We start from the raw sequence: 19,073 nt of genomic DNA, 5'->3' as shown, positions 1-19,073 counted from the left end.
GCAATGGGTTGCTGCTACTGTGTAGCAATGCCGTACCGCGTCTGCCAGCACCCAGGAGACATATGGTGACGGTTACCTGAGCGGGCTCCATGCTTGCCGTGGTATGGCGTCTGCACAGGTAACTCAGGAAAAAAGGCGTGAAACCATTGTCTGCCCTTGCTTTCATGGAGGGAGGGAGGGAGGGAACGGGGGCCTGACGATATGTACCCAGAACCACCCGCGACAATGTTTTAGCCCCATCAGACATTGGGATCTCAACCCAGAATTCCAATGGGCAGCGGAGACTGCGGGAACTGTGGGATAGCTACCCACAGTGCAACGCTCCGGAAGTCGACTCTAGCCTCGGTACTGTGGAAGCACTCTGCCGAGTTAATGCACTTAATGCACTTAGAGCATTTTCTGTGGGGACACACACACTTGAATGTATAAAACCGATTTCTAAAAAAACGACTTCTATAAATTCGACCTGATTTCGTAGTGTAGACATACCCTAACTCTCGCTTCACCATAGCCTGTCCTTTGTTGGCATGGGGAACCGTTTCACTCACAGCTATGCAGGGACCTGCACCACTCACCCGTATCTCTGCAGTCAGGCACTCCCCCCATGGAACCTGTTGACATTTACTAGTGTTCTGTTAAGTCAGTCCCACATAGGGAGAGCGGTACATATGACTAGACCACCATTATGGTGGTGGCAATGTATTCAGTGTAAAATAAAGCTCCGCATTTTAGAGTGGCTGGTCATTCAGAAATTCCGGTTCAGCCAAAGGTAGGATCTTAGGCCTATACACCAGTCAGGACTGGGGAGATGGAGCTAACTGCAGTGTCCCGTCTAACTCACAGGGCGCTGGGTAATTGTGTTTCATCCCTGACCATTGATAACATGCCAAGCAGGGAGGGTGAGCGAAATAAGGGAAAATGCCCATGTGCAAAGAATATGCAATTAAAGCCCCATCATTATTTTATGCTCTGCAGAAAATCAATTTAAAAACTCAGAAATTCAATAGCCACTTGAACTCTACTGGCCCATGCTGGGGGAGAGGAGATGGGATGCGTATGAAGGGCTACGTATTGAATAGTTGTATTGTGGTTCATCAGCTAGTAATCTGTGGTAGTCACTTTCAGCTTACTTACACTTTTTTTGTCTGTGGGCTGATTTAAACACAGAAAAACACCAGCTTTCTTTTCCCCTGAGCATGGCCAGCATTTTAGAAGCAGAGAAAGAAGAACAAAATTGACTCAGCTGAGGTTGAGAAATGAGGGTGATGGGATGGTTCCTTCATTGCCCCAGTGCATGTTGAAATCCCTCTTAAATACCTCATTACAGAGGCGGATTTACAGTAAAACACAGGGTGCCCTGGCATGGGCCCCCCCAATGACAGGAGGCCCCAGGGCCGGGCAGCTGCAGGGACAGAAGCTTGGTCCTGGGGCTCCTGCTGCAGGCTCTGCCCCCACCGACAGCCAAGCTCCCCGCCTCCTCCCCAGAGCATGCCACGTTCCCTCCCCACACTTCCACTGCCGAACAGCTGTTTGCCAGTGCTCAGGTCACTCTGGGAGGGAGAGGGAGGAGTGGGGTCATAGCGCGCTTGGGAAAGGAGGCAGAGAAGAAGCGGGGGCGGGGCCTTGGGGAAGGAGGTGGAATCGGGGCAGGGCAGAGCAAAGGCGGGGCCCCCACATACCCCCTACACATACCTCCCCCGCCCTCTGCCGTGAGCCACTCTGGGCAGAGAGGTGGGAGCATCCCGAAGACCCCAGCCCACACCCCCAGCTCCCTGACTCCTGCACCCCCCCATCCCAACCTGCATCCCTCACACCAAATGGGAGCTGCCCCAGGTAAGTGCTCCACACCCCAACCCCCAGTCCTGAGCCCCCTCCTGCATGCTAACTCCTGGCCAGACCCCGTACCCCAGTGTCTTTTTACATTGTTTTTATCAAGCACTCTTATCCAAAGTGCTTTACAATCATTAGCTAAAGGTACAAACAATATTTGGAAAGATCATTAAGTGGTCCAGCGAGACCCTCTGCGATTTTCAAGTGGTCTGTGGAAAAATAAGTTAGACTACAAGAACAATCGAGGTACCTCACTTTATTTTAATTTATTTGCTATTACTTATAGGAGGAGGATGAAGAAAAAAAGAATGAAAAACGGGGGCTGGGGAGAGATGAGAGAATGTTCTTTTTCTTGGCTAGGTCCCAAGGAGGGGCCCCAAAAATGAAGCTGAGCACAGGGCCCCACTAACTCTAAATTCACCATTGCCTCATTAAACCTGTATTTGAGTTTCTTTCTGGCTTTGTGACTTTGATAAGGTAATGAATATTACTGGGTGCATGGGAACACATCGGTTACTGCAAAGTTCTGCTCAGTTGTCACATGTTGTTTTTCTCTCTTTAGAATTTCCAGATGATTTTGCAGAGCTATCCAACTATTCGACTGGAAAGTGGTCCCTACAGCTCTTCCTTTTTCTGGTGCCCTCTGACTTAGCCCCCACCATTTTTGTACCGGTCACAGGTCAAAGGCTGAAGTGAAGTCTCTTTTGGACATGAAACCAAGCCCAGTCTGCACTCCCAAATCTTTCAAGCTTGAGGTTTTCTATTGCTGACTAATCTCAAGATACCCAAGGACTTTATGGCCATGGTGGGATGTAGTTTCACCCTCTGTGAAGAACATATACTAGAACTGTAATCTCAGGTCTCCCCTACACTTAAAAATTCGATCTATTTAGCTACATCACTCAGGGCTGTGAAAAATTGTACATACTAATCACTCTATTTGGGTTAACCTAACCTGCAGTGTAGATGAGGCCGGGGCAATGGAAGAATGCTTTCATTGATCTAGCTACCACCTTTCAGAGACGTGGATTAACTATGCTGATGGAAAAAAACCCTTCCATCTATGTAGGAAGTGTCTAGTATGCTGCTGTAGTGCAGGCATTCCCTCAGAGGTTGTATCCCTGGGGGCATGGTGCAAGGTGGGACAGTTTTAAAGAACATTTTCAACCTTTACATCTCCATGCTCTTTCTCTAAAGGAGAATAATTCTGTTTTCAAGTGCGGATGGTTTTATCTTCATCTAATCTGTAAGGTTTTACTCCAGTAGAGGTAGGAATTCCAGCGTGTTTATTAGAAAGACAAGGTGGGTGAGGTAATAGCTTTTATTGGACCAACTTCTGTTGGTGAGAGACAAGCTTTCGAGCTGACACAGAGCTCTTCCTCGGGACTGTTCAGTGTCAGTGCTTCTAAGGGCTGATTCCTGGGCTCCTTGGTTGGAGCCATTTTAATGTACTGTGGGTGTCGATGTAGAGCTAGTCAACACAGGGACCAGACACTCATGGTGTCAGAGCTACAGTTCAGTGTTTGTAGCTGTAGACATTTCTGTAATGAAAGCCCTGTGCCTGTGTGCCGTAAAACCGTTGTTGATGTACAATTTACATGAAGGCCTATCCTGAGAGCCTTCTGAAATGAAAAGGGCAGATTATTTAACAACTCATCAACATTAATAACCCTTGGCAAATATACTATGCAAATGTAACTCCATAGCTAGAATGCTCAAAAGATGAGGCTCTTAAATAGTCTGGCTTAGTTTTGAATAGCTCTTAAATAGTCTAGGTAAAGGGCATCTATGTTTTTATTGATAGAGCATGGCGTTGGGAGTCAGGAGACCTAGTTGCTAAGCCTAACTTTGCCACAGATTTGTTGTGTGATCTTGGGCAAATCATGTAACCTCTCTGTCCTGTCGATACCCCTTCTGTAAAATGGTGATGATGACGGTTTGCATTGAGATCAGTGGCTGGAAATCACTATAACACTAAAAAGGCATAAACCTGGCTTTAAACTGTTTGAGACATCACATGACACCCCTTTCCCTCCCTCCCCCCGCCCTGAGATTATCAGTTCCAAATACGTTTGTGTTTAGCCCCCAAAATCCTGCTTCTCAACACTTGGTCCACCAATGGCTAGGTCCAAGATCACAGCTATGCGTACCACTTCACCCCTCCTATATTGCCCTTGGTCATATTACCACAGGACATTGTACAGTAAAGTACAAAAATTGAACCAAAGTGAGGCTTTGAGTTATTCATATTTTATTTGTTCTTCTCAGTCACAATGCCAGTGATGAGTTTGTAGATACAGCCGCAAGGTTTCAGCAGATGATTGACACTGCCTTATGTGATTACAGTATGCAGTGGCGTCGGAGCTGTGTCAGTCCCAGGATATTAGAGAAACAAAGATCCAGGCGGTAATATGTTTTACTGGATCACCTTCTGTTGGTGAGAGAGACAAACTTCTGAGCCACACACAGCTCTTCTTCAAGACAGTGTCACAGCTAAATGCAAGGCATAGCAGATTGTTTAGTGTAAGTAGTTAGCACATAGCCTAAGAGCCCATTCAAGGTAGAGGGGCCCCTTAACACCACTGCAATTCTAGGACAAAAAGTAGAGGTTGGGATGACAGATTGTTGTAATAAGCCATAAATCCAGTGTCCATGTGCAGCCCATGATTTCTAGTGTCTAGCAAAGTTATGAATTCAAACTCACAGGTTCATCTTTCAAAAATGCTGTGCAGGTTTCCTTTGAGGCTGAGGAATAATGGGTCAGATATAGCGTGATCGCATTGTGACTAGTGTTCAAAGACAGGCCAGAGGGTTTTTGTCTTTTATCATTTTACTGTGAGTTCATTCAAGAGCGTTGTGATTGTCTGGTTTTACCCACATAGTTGTTATTGGGGCATTTGGTGCACTGGATGCGGTACCCTACATGTTGTGACAGGTATGTGTAGGACTCATGGGTCCTGAAAGGTGTGTTGTGGGGGCTGTTGTAGCAGTGGAGAGATGTCTGCAGGTTTCGCATCTGTTGTTCTGGCAGGAGCTGGTGCATTTCTGAGTTGGTGCATCCTGGGCTGTGTGCAGCTTGCCTCTGAGGATGAGCTTGGAGAGGTTAGGGGGGTAGGGGTGGGGGGGGTAAGAAGGGGGGAGGATTGTTTGAAGGCCAGAGGAGGGGATTCAGGAAAGATTTATTTCAGGATGGGGCCCCCATTGGGTAGGTAGTTGTTTGATGCTACTCCGTGTGGGTTCCAGTGTGGGGTGATAGGTGACAACTAGGGGTATGCAATCGGAAAAGGTTTTATTTCTGTGTTGAAGCAGGGTTCTCTCAGGGTATTTGAGTGGCCCATTCCATGGTGTGATCTACTTCTCTGGTGGCGTGCCCTTGTTTGGTGAAGACAGTTTTACATGTGTTAAGGTGTATATCCCAGACTTTCTCCTCGAAGCATATTCTGTGGTATGGTCTCTGAGTGGCTGGCTGTAGATCACAGATTTCTCGGTGTGCTTGGGGTGGTTACTGAATCTATCCAGGTAGATGTGGTGATCTGTGGGTTTCTTTTATACAGTTGTTTGTAGGGCTCCATTGTGGAGCTGATTGTGGTGGAAATCTATGAGAGCATTTAAGCCGTCCATCCAGAAGATAAAAATATCATCCACGTATCTCAGGTAGATCATTGGTTTTATGGTGCATTTGTCCAGAGATTCTTCTTCAAGGTGGCCTATGAAGAGGTTGGCATATTGGGGAGCCATCTTAGTACCCATGGCTGTTCCCAGGGTTTGGACAAAGTGTTTGTTCTTGAATGTAAAATTGTTATGGGTGAGGATGAAATGGGTGAGTTTGGTGATGTGTTTGGGGTGGATATCTGAAGATTGTCCATTGTCTTGTAAATATTTGAAGCTGGCAGCTATGCCGTCATTGTGAGGGATGTCGGTGTATAGGGAGGTGACATTCATGGTGGTGTGGCTGGTGTTCTGAGGGAGGTTGTTAATGTTGAGGAGTTTGTGGAGGAAGTCAGTTGTGTACTGGGGAAACTGACCCTTTGTGTGGTGCGTGGTTTGAGGATGATTTCTATGAGTCCTGATATTCCTTCAGTAAGAGTGTCATGGCTGATATGATGGGTCAGCCTGGGTTCCCTTGTTTGTGTATCTTGGGAAGCATGTAGAAAGTCCCTGGGGTGGGTTCGTGGGGAATGAGTTTGTAGAGTTTCTCTTCCAGTTGTTTGGGGAAGGATTTGATGATATCTCTAAGTTCCTGGTAAATTGTGGTGTGGGGGGGTCTTATTTGAGTTCTTTATGTAGGTGGAGTTGGCAAGTTGTCAGCTGGTCTCATTAACCTACTCATCATGGTGGAGAACTACAATTACAGTTCAGCCGTACCCTGGATGTTGTTAGAACCATTTCAAAATTCACATCCTTAACTCTAGGGATAGAGTTAAGCACAGCCACTTCACCCGTCACATCAAACACTAGCTGGCTTCATGTCGTTTTCCTCACCATTAAAGGCAATTTACCAGGGGATGGCCATTGTCAACACCAAGGGACCAAAACAGAACCATGTCACAAGTGACTCTAGACATTGAATATTGCAGGAGCTTGAGCTGGTGTAAATTGTCAGAGCTGCAGTGGTGCAAGGCCTGCAGTCTCTGCAGTGACTGAAATGGCAGCTGTGTCCAGAGAACAAAGGGCCTTTGATTATCATTGCTTTCAAAGCCTTAAAAGTAAGTTTGATTAGCAAAGTCAATAAATAGATGTCAATACAATGCATTATAAAGGCACATTGTTATTTTCAAAGTAAATGCCCTTCCTCGAGGCAAGCAGTGATTGTTGGTGCTGGAAAGCACAGAAAAGGAAAGGGTGTGTTATTTGGGAGACACTGGCGATTCAGAACAGATCTTATCTTGATGTAGACAAAACAGTTTATCTGTCACCAAGGTTATTTCATAGCACACAACTGCTGTTTGAAGTAGAGAAAATCTACCCATTTGGGCATCAGGCTGTTGAAATGTTCATATTTTCATTATTTCCAGAATATATAAGGAGTTTCAATGAAAACGAAACAAGACTGCGCCCCGAAAAAAGCCCAGTTCCAGCAAGGGCTTACTTCTGAGATGAGTGTTCATGGCTAAAATACACTAACACGCCCTTTCCAGGTGTGTGTGTGTGTGTGTATGTGTGTAATATATATATATAAATTCAGTGGAGTTTTGAGGGGCAAGTTGCTTTTTAACAAGGTTATGGTGTGTTGCAGCACAACATTTGCAATATTATTACTGATACTTCAGAAACACCCAAAGTGTGTTAGGCACTGCTGCCATAGTGCAAAAGATAGTCCCTGCCCAATAGTTATTATTTAATCACAAAAAAGGGCTAGTTTATTACTTATCTTAATTCTTCACCTTTTTTGTCACAATTCACTCAAACCCCCAAAGTGATTCAGCATCTCAGTCGGTTTCTGTGAGTGAACATGGAAGATATACTTTTAAAATACACAGTGAAGACTCCTCCAGTGCCCGGCCTCTCTGTAAAAGAAATAAACCTGTCAAATAAATTTACTTATCAGGTATTTGTTTAACCCCATGACACCAGGAGAGTTGATTTCCTGGTACTAACCTTAAAATGTAGACTCTTAGAGTTACTAACCATAGCAGACAGAGTCCGCAAATCCTAACCCCAGTGCTACAGGTTTAATGATGTATCCCCGGTAACTTCAAGGCAACAGCTACAGATTCCAGGTATTCATTTTAACAGTGCATTTTACACATATCTCTGTGGGCTGGCATGATATACAAGACCTGTGAAAGTAAAAGTTGACAATAATGCTATTGTAAACAGGTCCACATTAGCTCTTCACTGTACATTTTAGGTTTCAGAGTAGCAGCCGTGTTAGTCTGTAGTCACAAAAAGAACAGGAGGACTTGTGGCACCTTAGAGACTAACCAATTTATTTGAGCATAAGCTTTCGTGAGCTACAGCATCCGATGAAGTGAGCTGCAGCTCATGAAAGCTTATGCTCAAATAAGTTGGTTAGTCGGCTAAATGCGTCCGATGAAGTGAGCTGAAGCTTATGCCCAAATAAATTTGCTAGTCTCTAAGGTGCCACAAGTCCTCCTGTTCTTTGTGCGAATACAATTTAGACTGTTTTCTGAAGTCAGAAGCGGGAACTGGGGATGGGCTTAGGGTTTTCTGGATACCGTGAAGTTAAAAAAAGAACGTTCACATGTGGCTCCTCGGGATGGGAGCGTTAGGAACACATACAATGGATAAAGTGTCTTATTTACCATGCCATCAGTTTTGCAACATTGTTGACTGATCAAATACAAATACCTAAATCAAAAATCCATGTAATTAAAATCAGATTTATTTACAAACTAGGGATAGGCATTAAATGACTTAGACTATGATTATGTAGTATCAATGTGGAAACCTCGTGAATAGTGCACCTTAATCCATTAAAGGAGGAAGGTAGTTCCTTATTTATTAAATATCCTAATTTCTTTTAAAGATATCTCATAGCTTGATTAGTAATAATACAGTAATATCGTCTACCATAGCCTTCATCCAAACATGCTTTATAAATAGGCTGGGAAGGATTAAATTTTTACTGGTAAATGCTAATAAACATCTATTTCACCGCACATACAACATACAAACCAATGAAAAAACATTTCAGCCAATAATGATCAAAATTTAGAGCTGGGCAAAAAGAAGAATAATGCTGCTTATCAGAGCTTGAAGGAAGGACATTTATTTTGTATCTTTTGACATGCAATGTTGACAGTTTGTGTTTTAATGGTTATAAAGCTTCAACTTTTTAAATCTCAACAGCTTCTGTCATTAAATAATTATTGTCTGACCTTCTTGATAATTTCTCACAATTATGAAAATGTGTATCAATAAAAATTGAAAAAATGCTCACAAATAAACAGCAATATACTCTTTCAAAATGATGAAAACAGAAACTTGAATTCTGCCAAGCCTATTTATATTTATATTCATAAAGTATAGATCTGCTAATCTCCTTTCATGCAAATTTTGTGCAGAATGAGAAAATAAACATTTAAAAAACCCCACAAGGCTTTGCAAATCCAATCTACCAGCCTTTTCAGGGGAGAGGTTTGCTGATGAATGGAAGAGGCGGGGGTGTGGTCATCTTATAGTGCATGTGTCCTTAGCTCCAAAGGGAAATCTATGGATTTTGAGTATTTGAATATGAGGCCACAAATCCACATGCTGCCAGTGGCCTCCTTGCCCCCGCAGGGCAGCTCACCATTAGGACCCTGCCTTGCCATTGTCCTCCTCTGGCTGCATCTCACTATAGAAATGCACCATTTCCGGCCTGTACTGGGGAATGAACTGGTGCAAACTGCACTGGTTCAGTGCTTATTTCTGTTCTGCATGAGGAGCTGTGAATGTGCCAGGCAGGGCAGGAGTTACACCCTCTGCGGACAGAGGTAGAGGGTCACTGGACACCCTGCTGCACTGGCTCTGAGCCTGGAGCCCTGCTATGATGAAGGGAGGCTAGGGATTGCAGAGGTATGGGCCTTAATTTCATTCTTTTAATTCATCTTTTCAGTAATTCTTTTAATTGTAAAGGTGTGTTTTCAGGTTTTTAGTTTGGTTTGCAGCTGAACCAATTGCCCTTCCATAGAATCATAGAATATCAAGGTTGGAAGGGGCCTCCGGAGATCATCTAGTCCAACCCCCTGCTCAAAGCAGGACCAATCCCCAATTTTTGCCCCAGATCCCTAAATGGCCCCCTCAAGGGTTTAGCAGGCCAATGCTCAAACCACTGAGCTATCCCTCCTCCCCTCTGGTGATTCCTTCTAAGCTCCAAAGAGGGGAGTGAGCCAGGCCCATGTTTGGAGGGAGTCCCGCCTTCCAGAACTCTCCCCGTTTCTTCCAGCCCACATGTAATGCAGGGGGGACTTGGGATGACAAATGGGTGGTAACACACCTGGGGAGTTACGCGGACCTACCTGGGCTAATAGGAAGGATCGGAGGGGAGGGGGAAGGAAGGAAGCTTTTAATTTAGCTGCAAAACAAACAACAGCAAACCAAACACAATGATAAGAATTACTGATTAAAAGAGCAAAAAGAATGAAACCAGGCCCCTTCCCTCCTTGACCCCCACTACCCAAAAGAGTAGTGCTCCTCATCATATATCCCAGACCTGCAGTGGCTCACAGGCCAGACAAGTGGTTCTTCACCAGAGTATCTGTGCTAAAAGTGTGAGGTAGACGGGTGTAGCCTCTGTCTGTCACAGCACATGCGTGGCTTCTGGTACAGGACAGAACCATTCAAAGGATCCATTGGAAAAAACCACGAATGTGAACAAGTGCAAATAAGGACTACTGAACCAGACACTATGCACATGCTCAAGGGAGCTTTGCCAAGCATTATGGGATAGATGCAACAATTCACAGGCCTACAGTGATGGCAGGGAGAGCTGTGGGTGGCCATGCTGCATTGTGTTTACCTGAAACAGGATGGCTAGTGTGGATACACTACACTGACAGACTTGCACCAGTTTAATCAGACTGTCATGCTATTATGCTGGTGCAATTCTTTAGCAGATACACCTTGTGTGACAACTGGTGGCTATTGCTAGTGGTTTGTTTAATCAGGCTTTTACAGAGTATTCTAGGAGGTTCCTCTTTCTGGCCTATATTAAGGAACACACAACAGTTTAAGAGTGGAGGTTAGAGGACACAAGAAGTTGTGAAAGAATAGCAAGCTGGAGCCATCAAGTAAGTAAGACGATTTGGCAACATTTCAGAAAATGGGGTGGTCTAGTAAGGGAGTACAGGAAATTGTCTGAGCTAGATTAAACATTTTCTAAAACCTTCTGGGTGCTTGAGATTTGACTTGAAAGTTGGCAAAGTTAAATACAACAAAAGTTAACACATTCCCCTCAATTAATTTTGTTATAGAACTCTTATAAAGGCAAGTCTATTTTTCATTATTTTGAATGTATCCTTTAATATGAATATATGCACAGTAAAATCCAGGGCTATTTCACTTATTGGCTGCAGGCCACAAAAGCTTTTGTACACATTTCAAAATATCTAACTTTTAGGCATAAAAGTGAATTTGTTTCTAATAGAGCTTTGTTTTACAAGAATCTCGGTGTGTCTGTGGCTCACTGCTGTATTACTCCTGCACAAAATCCATGTGGTCTGGAACCACACCACTGGGTTCCATATTCCTAGTGCTGGTTCCAAGCCCAGACAACGTTGGAAAAAATGGACATAAAACTTCAGTGGTTTCACCTGCTTCATCTGCTTTGGCAGTTTCATCTGCTACTCACAACAGCACTAAGCTCCAAGATTCATCTATTCTGTGATATGTAAAAGAGTTGGACTATATGATGGTGATGCGGGAGGAGGGAAAATGCCTGCTATAAAGAACGTCTGTCTACGTCTTCAGCAATGTCAGTATCTGAAGATGGGATTGTGGAATGTTCAATCATTAAGAGCTGTGGGAAAATGACTGAATGTTGATATATGTGGTGTGCAGGAGACATGGTGGAATTTGAATATTGAGAGCACAACTCCGACTCATAGTGGTCAGAACTTTTGATTGCTGCTTGCCTGTGATACAGCTGATGGACACATTGCAGTTGCTCTGGTTTTGTCCCTGAGGGCGCAACCTGCACAACTGGCTTGTCAGGCTTATTCTCCACGCATAATAGCTGCCATTTTCAGGTTGAAAATAGGATGTGAGGTAGTTATTAGCACATATGTGCCACATGATGCAAGGCTTGATGCTGAAAAAGATACTTTTTGTGCCATGTTAGGTGGCGTAACTAGGACGTCTTCCCAACTTCATATTGTCATTTAAGCCTTAAGAAGATGTGAATGCAAGAACTGGCCATAACAGAACTAGATATGAACTGGTCCTGGGATCATAGAAGAGAGCACGGGGCACAGGTCCCTTGCAGGGTTAAACCAGTGTAAATGGTGGATTGTTTGTAACTTGAAGTCTTTAGATCATGATTTGAGCACTTCAGTAACTCAGCCAGAGGTTAGGGGTCTATTATAGTCGTGGGTGGGTGAGGCTGTGTGGCCTGCAATGTGCAGGAGGTCAGACTAGATGATCATGATGGTCCCTTCTGACCTAAAAGTCTGTGAGTCTGAGATCACATAGTAGTGTGCATCTACAGAATTTGCTTTCACAGATGGACTATTTTTAATGGCTGCCTGGTTCCAGCACAAGAATTGCCATAAGAATACATTCTGATATCCATTGGGTGACAAACTGCAACCTTGGCTCACATTGTAGTTTGGAAGCCCTTGATTAAAGTCATGTGGGATGTACATGTGTTTAGTAGTGCTGACCTTGCTCTGGAATCTGATCGACTCCTAATAGAAACAATGATGTTCTGTTTAATAAAGTTTCAGAGATGGGTATCAGTTGCATAGAAACACTTCAGTGTTGATATGCTTCATGATTAGATGATTGCTAATAGTTATGAAGTAGAGATTTCCAACAAATATTCTATAGCGGATGACTAGCTGTCCATGCCAGAGGAAGAGTAGACTTTATTTCAGGACTCTATCATAGAGATTGCTGGAGGACAGCTGGAACAAAGAAGACTGAAAAAGCAACGCTGGATTACGGATGAGACCATCTAGCTGCGGCAGAGGAAAAAGAAGTGTGGTGCAGAATAGATGCAGAACAAGCTCAGAGTTGAGTCAGTGAAAAAAGGAGAGAATGGGCAGTAGAAGAAAATAAATGTCTTGAATAAGCAGCCAAGAGGGCCTGTTGGAATGACTGTAATCAATGGCGAAATAGTATGATGGAAGACGTCTCTGAAAGACATAACCAGAAATGTGTATTTGAGACTCTGAAGATGCTAATTGGGCATCCATTCTCACAATTTCTGCCAGTTAAGGACAAAAACGAAGAATTCTGCCAGGCTGTTGATGCACAACTTAAGCATTGGATGAACATTTCTGTGAATTAATGAACAGATCCCCACCAAGATGTAAACTCACAAGTTAATCCAAAAATGAATCCAGTGGAAAATAGACCAGTGATATCAGAGGAAGTGATGCTTTCAGTCAAACAGTTACAAAATGATAAAGCGCCTGGTAGTGAGAAAATTTCATCAGAATTGCTAAAGAGTGGAGGTCTGAATTTAGTTCACTGGCTTCATAGAGCTGTCTTAAAAGTATGGGAAACAGGTCACGTTCCAGAAGATTGGATAAGGGACTGCATCATCCCTTTTTAAAAAAATGGAGAGTGATCATCTTGTTCAAATTATAGAGGAACAGTACTACTGTCAGTCCCAGGGAAAGGGTTTATGCTCATACTACTGAACTGACTGAAATATTGTCTCAACCCAAAACTGAGAGACAACCAGTGTGGTTTCCACAACCAGTCCATGCTACGTACGCGCTGCAGAATGTTACTGAAAAATGACTAGAGTGACAAAGGAAGCTTTTATACACTGTGCAGCCACTTTTGGTACTGTGCATTGACCAGGACTTTGGAAACTGCTATGCCAGTCTGGTGTGCCAGAGGATTTCATGTGAGGAGTGGAGTGGAACTCGCTCACAGTACACTTTGATGGGTCAGGGTCAAGGGATGTATTACAGACAGGTTCTCAGTAGAATCATGAGTACGCCTGGGATACGTTCTTTCACTTACATTATTTCATGTTCTAATAAACTAACTGATGACAAATCTGACTGAGGCCAAAGTAGGAGGTGTGACATTTATAATTTAGAGGATCTTGAGTATGTGTATGGTATTGCCTTACTTGAAGAGGCCAACTACAGCTAATGCTGGAAGAGCTGCGAAAACTGCAGAATCTATGGGACTTAAGATCAATGATGATCAAACCAAAGCTATGCATGCCCCTGACAAAATGGAAATGAATGACCTGCCTACACTGCATGTAGCTGGCAATGACACTGAGTGGATGAATAGTTTTATTTATCTGGGTAGCCGGCTGACAGCAGGAGGTTCTATATCTGAAGAAGTCACACATCAGATTGGTCTTGCGTCAATAATATTTCAGACTCTTCAAAGGCCTCTGGGTGGCGGGATGTCTATGTGACAACTAAGATATGAGTGTGCATAAGATATGAGAGTTCAGTGCAGTAGTGATGACAACTCTGTTATATGGAGCAGAGCAGAAACATGGCCATTAAAAACAGCTGAGGAGAGTAAACTAAACAATGTTCACTGTCAACAGTTATGGTGTATTCTCACCATCTGTTGGTTTGATTTTGTCACAAATGAGAAGATATTTAGATGATCCTGAACAAGATGACTGCCGTGGTGGGGTCATGCCCCCTATGCAGAAGGGGTCCAAGGAAGTAGAGCACAAGACCAAGCATGACTGAGGCTGGAAGATGCAATTTTGACAGATTTATGAAACCTAAATCCTCCCATACTGACCCTTGCCAAAGGAAGAAGATTTGCAAGGGATTGTTCAAGATAAAAGTCCGTTCTGTGCACCACCATAACTACATCACAGCCATGTGAATCTGCTGCTGCTGTACTCTGTTTTGGAGCAAAAAGTGCTACCTCTGTTCAGACTGGGGAAGTGAGGCATTACAAACCTGATGGTCCATCGTTTCTCCCTCAACTCTGAAACAGAACCAAACACAGTACAACCACAGGGCTCAAGGGTCAGCTAGAACACATTTAGTATAACAAACTCCATTCTAGGATTTACCTGTCAATGTAACACGTGAAAAGTGCTTGCTAATGGAATCAGAATTAGTGTCAGACAAGGCATGCAGTTCTTTAGTTTGACAATTCCCTGGAAATAATGAATTAAGGAAGCCACTTAAACAAATAAAGTCACAAGTAAATCTTAGGCTAGCATTTTTTTGCCTATGCTAAATACCAGTTAGTTCCTGTACTGTAAGGGGTAGACTGAGCACCGCTTCATTTAGCCAGCAGAATATTATTAGTTGTAACTGTATTACAGCAGAGCTCTTTTGGCCTGCTTTGGGTGAAGAAAGAAAGGCAGTGTGAGCTTAAGAGAAATAAAATAAATGCAGATATAAATCAGAAAAATGCAGAGAGCAGTAACAGCCTCTTAGAGGGTATATTAGAAAGAAAAACCAAAATCTCTTATCACAGTTAGAGCAAAGGAGGCCATCCCACTGAAGAGAGGAGACAAGGAGGACAGCTGACATCCTGCAGAGAGAGAATCTAAGGCCTCGAGGAGGGAGAGTATAGCCTCAAAGAGGAGGCAGCCGTAAGAGGCTGCAGCTCTTAAAGGAGTAGCTGCACCAGAAGCAGGGGTGCTGACAGGCAGTCTGAGCAAAACAAGCAAAAGAGCAGTTATGGGACAGTTACCAAGGCTGATGGCAGGTGTGAGCATGTATGTTTTAAAATAATGTGTTTTATAGATTCTTTGCTGTCCACAAAGTCCCAGGGGAAACTGAGAGTCTAAAGAGCCAACTGGAATCTGTTCAGATAACGGTGAATTATTAAATGAACAGATTTGTTGCTCTTTTATTAGCACAATGGGGAAAGCAATTGTGAATTCTCTATATCTACAATGGTAAAAGGAACATGGAGAAGAATAAAGTTCCACCTTAGAACCAGGGAGAAGCCATTGACCTGCCTTTGGACAAGTAGCAATCAATAACGTGTCAGTTCGAGCTTGGTGCCCAGTCCATTTTGGTAGACTGCTAGCTTCAGAGGGACAGTGCAGTTGGAGCAAGAAAAAAAGCTAAGGACACATCTCCTACCAAACATGGAAGCTGTAAGGCAGTCGCAAATTATGAGACGTTCGGGTAAGTACTTCCCATACTAAGGGCTGCACAGATCAGCATTTGGAGGATGACACCCTCAAATCCACTGTCAGCCATTCACTCTCCAAAATATTCACTACCTGCTTATAGAAGCTGATCACACTCTGACCTCCATCACAAGAGGCCCAGGGTGCTTGTGGGACTCTGGAGGCAACACTGGTTTGGAGAAGGAGAAACTTCCTCACAGGGGAAAGCGCAAAACAGAGAAAACACCAAAGGTAAAAATATTTAGGGGAGAAGGGACAAATGAGAAAAGAAAAGAGTCTTTGAACAAAGACAAACATTTTAAAGAGGATGAAAAATTCTTGAAGAATTTGTAGGAGAGACACTGAAAACACTGAAGATATCACGATGGAGATAAAAGTGAAGAATAGGAAGAGAAAGGGAAAAGGAAATGTATGGAGGAGAGACATTCTTCTACTTCATTTTATAGAGGGTACTTCATTTTATAGAGGGTTTGTTTTGATGCTATGATTTAATGGGGGCTTGGCTGTTTTTAGGATTTAAAAATAAATCTGTAAATGTTGCAGCATTGGCAGGTGAGGGGCCATGACACACACCCTCCAGCTTTGAACAGACCAGGGATGCTAGAGAGGAACATAATTTTCTTTTGGAAAAGTTGACACATATGTATTGCACATACGCAGAAGAGGCTTGGGTGAAGGAGGGGAAATGAAGCACACTATACACAATGCTCTTACACCATGTCTTTGGTTGAATATAAGTCAAAATTATTAGTGAAAGGTTTAAAAAGGCTGATTCTAAGGACGCTCACCCATTAATACTGCTAGCCAGACTGTGATTGCTTTGCTTTATCTGTCCACAACTTGATGACTATTTAAGTAGAACTTTAAGTACATTGGCCATTTTGGTTTATCTACTGCCTGGAAAACAGGACTTAATACAAAAGGTGTTAGATGAAGACAATTTTAACATTCCATGATGTCTGTTTAATTTCAGGAATTCACCTTCTGGTATTCAGATGACACTGTATGGGATTCACTAAGACAATGAGTGTCCAGTGCTTGCTGAAGTGTAGAATTGTAATCTTGCATCATATTACCTGCCAGAAGTATAGAGCCACAGCCATCCTGTTACTTAGAAGTATTCGTTATACTTCTTTCAGTGTAAGACTGCCAACCTGTCTGTAGCACCATATAAGAGAGAAATATTTTTTAAAACACTTTTATATTATTCACTTCCCAGAATATACGATGTCACTGACACTCCAGTAAATATTTTCTGGTAGGCAGTAGAGATGGTAGGAAGTCAAAATTAATACTTGCAGTGTATACCTCTGAAATACTGAAATACCAAGAGATAGCCATTACCCCCAAATTTGGAGTCCACTGTTCAGTGCCTAAACCTACTGAAGTGAGTGAAATGGTTTGTCTGGAAGGGAGCTCTCACATTTCTTCCTTCTTTTTGAAAAGGGTGCTAAACACTTTCTCTGACGGCAAGTGTCTCTTGTCCATTGATAATGTTCCCTTGGGTGAAATCCTGGCCCCACTAAACTCAATGGGAATGTTGCCATTGACTTTAATGGGGCTAGGATTTCACCCGGTGTTTATTATCTTATGTTCACCTGCTTTAACAGTCTTTAAAAGGCAAAGCCCCTCTTAACGTGCACAAATCCCAGTTAGAATGAATGAATAATAAAGCTGCACCATCATCACGCCTCTCCCAGTCACATTTTTGACTGTGTTCCCCATTGTGTATAGGGTTTGGGGCTCTGGGGTTCACCCCCATTTACATCATTGGTGTTAACAACCGAGCTGTTATTATATTATCTTAGTTTGCAAGGAGTCCTAGCCTGTTATTGTTATTCTTAATAAAAATACCACCTGACTGTTTGCAACCTCAGTCTGCCTTTGTCTTAACTACACAATTATTGATGATAGATGCGGAGGGGGTAGAACACTGCAGATGGTCCATCTTCTGTAAAGGAAAACCTAGTTCCAGCTGTCTAGGGCTAACACCTTCTGGCCTTCAAATCTATTTACTGGGGTTTTCTCATGAGCTTTTATTTTTAATTCTTCCCCACAGCTTCTGGGTGCCCATATTTCATTAGTGTCTATAACAGTTACATTGCCCATAATGTGCTAAATGTAAATGAAACAATTTGCACAGGTTGATTTATTTTGAGAGTTAGCCTCTTTTCTTGATCAAAGTGTGAATTCCTCCCCTCTCTAATTTAAAAATAAAAGGTGCAAAACAAAATTACTGCCGTCTTGTGTTGTAGCAAAGTCAATCTGGAACCAAGGCAAAAGCAGCAAGGGAAGTTTCTCTCTGATCCCAGCAGTTATGGTTTCCAAACCGGATGGCAATATTTGTGGCATTGTGCATGTGTATGGATGGCCTTCAGACGCATTAAGGTACATTTCTGCAGCAGGCCTACCATGTTGATATTTACAGTGTGTTCAGAAACAAAAAATACTTTAAAAAAAGAATTACACTGAAAGTGTGTTGTGATGGAATTCGGGTAGCAACTACAACCACAATCAGCATGCTCCATTTTTTAAACAATACTGCACCTTTAAAAAATCCTGTTGTCTGGAAATGAACAGCTAAGGGATCCAGCCTGTTTCCCACTGCCAATCTTTTATCACTCACTCTTATGTCTATGCTACGAAATTAGGTCGAATGTATAGAAGTCGATTTTTTAGAAAGCGATTTTATACAGTCAATTGTGTGTGTCCCCACTAAGTGCATTAAGTTGGCCACAGTACCGAGGCTAGTGTCGACTTCCGGAGCGTTGCACTGTGGGTAGCTATCCCACAGTTTACGCAGTCTCTGCCACTCATTGGAATTCTGGGTTGAACTCCCAATGCCTGATGGGGCAAAAATATTGTTGCGGGTGGTTTTGGGTACATGTCGTCAGTTGCCCCTCCCCCCGTGAAAGCAACGGCAGACAATCGTTTTGTGCCTTTTTTTCCATGCGGGCGCCATACTGCTTTCAGCAGATGGTGCAGTAGGGCTGCAAACCGACGTCATCGAATGACCACTTCCGCTGCCACTCTGCTCTCCTGCTCTCCTGGTGCTATGAATCCACCTCGCAGGTCCTCTATATGACTGTCATCATCCACCGCTTCTGCTGCAACTCTGCTTGGCTGCTCTTGTCTCGGCATACCACGGCAAGCGTGCAGGCTGCTCAGCTGTTGTCCTGGCAGCAGACAGTGCAGTAGGTCTGCAAAACTGGTCATCCAACCACCACTTCCCCTACAACTCTGCTTTCCTGTTCGCCTGCAGACGCCATACCATGGCAAGCATGGAGCCCGCTCAGATCACTGCGGCAGTTATGAGCATTGTAAACACCTCATGCATTATCGTGCAGTATATGCAGAACCAGAACCTGCAAAAGCAGGTGAGGAGGCAATGGCAGCGCGGTGACGAGAGCGATGAGGACATGGACACAGACTTCTCTCAAAGCACGGGCCCTGGCAATTTAGCCATCCTGGTGGCAATGGGGAAGGC

Source organism: Caretta caretta, chromosome 1 (assembly GCF_965140235.1).
Source record: "Caretta caretta isolate rCarCar2 chromosome 1, rCarCar1.hap1, whole genome shotgun sequence".
In the NCBI taxonomy this organism is placed as follows: Eukaryota; Metazoa; Chordata; order Testudines; family Cheloniidae; genus Caretta; species Caretta caretta.
The sequence above is the reverse complement of the archived record's forward strand: the minus strand, read 5'-3'. Positions refer to the sequence as shown.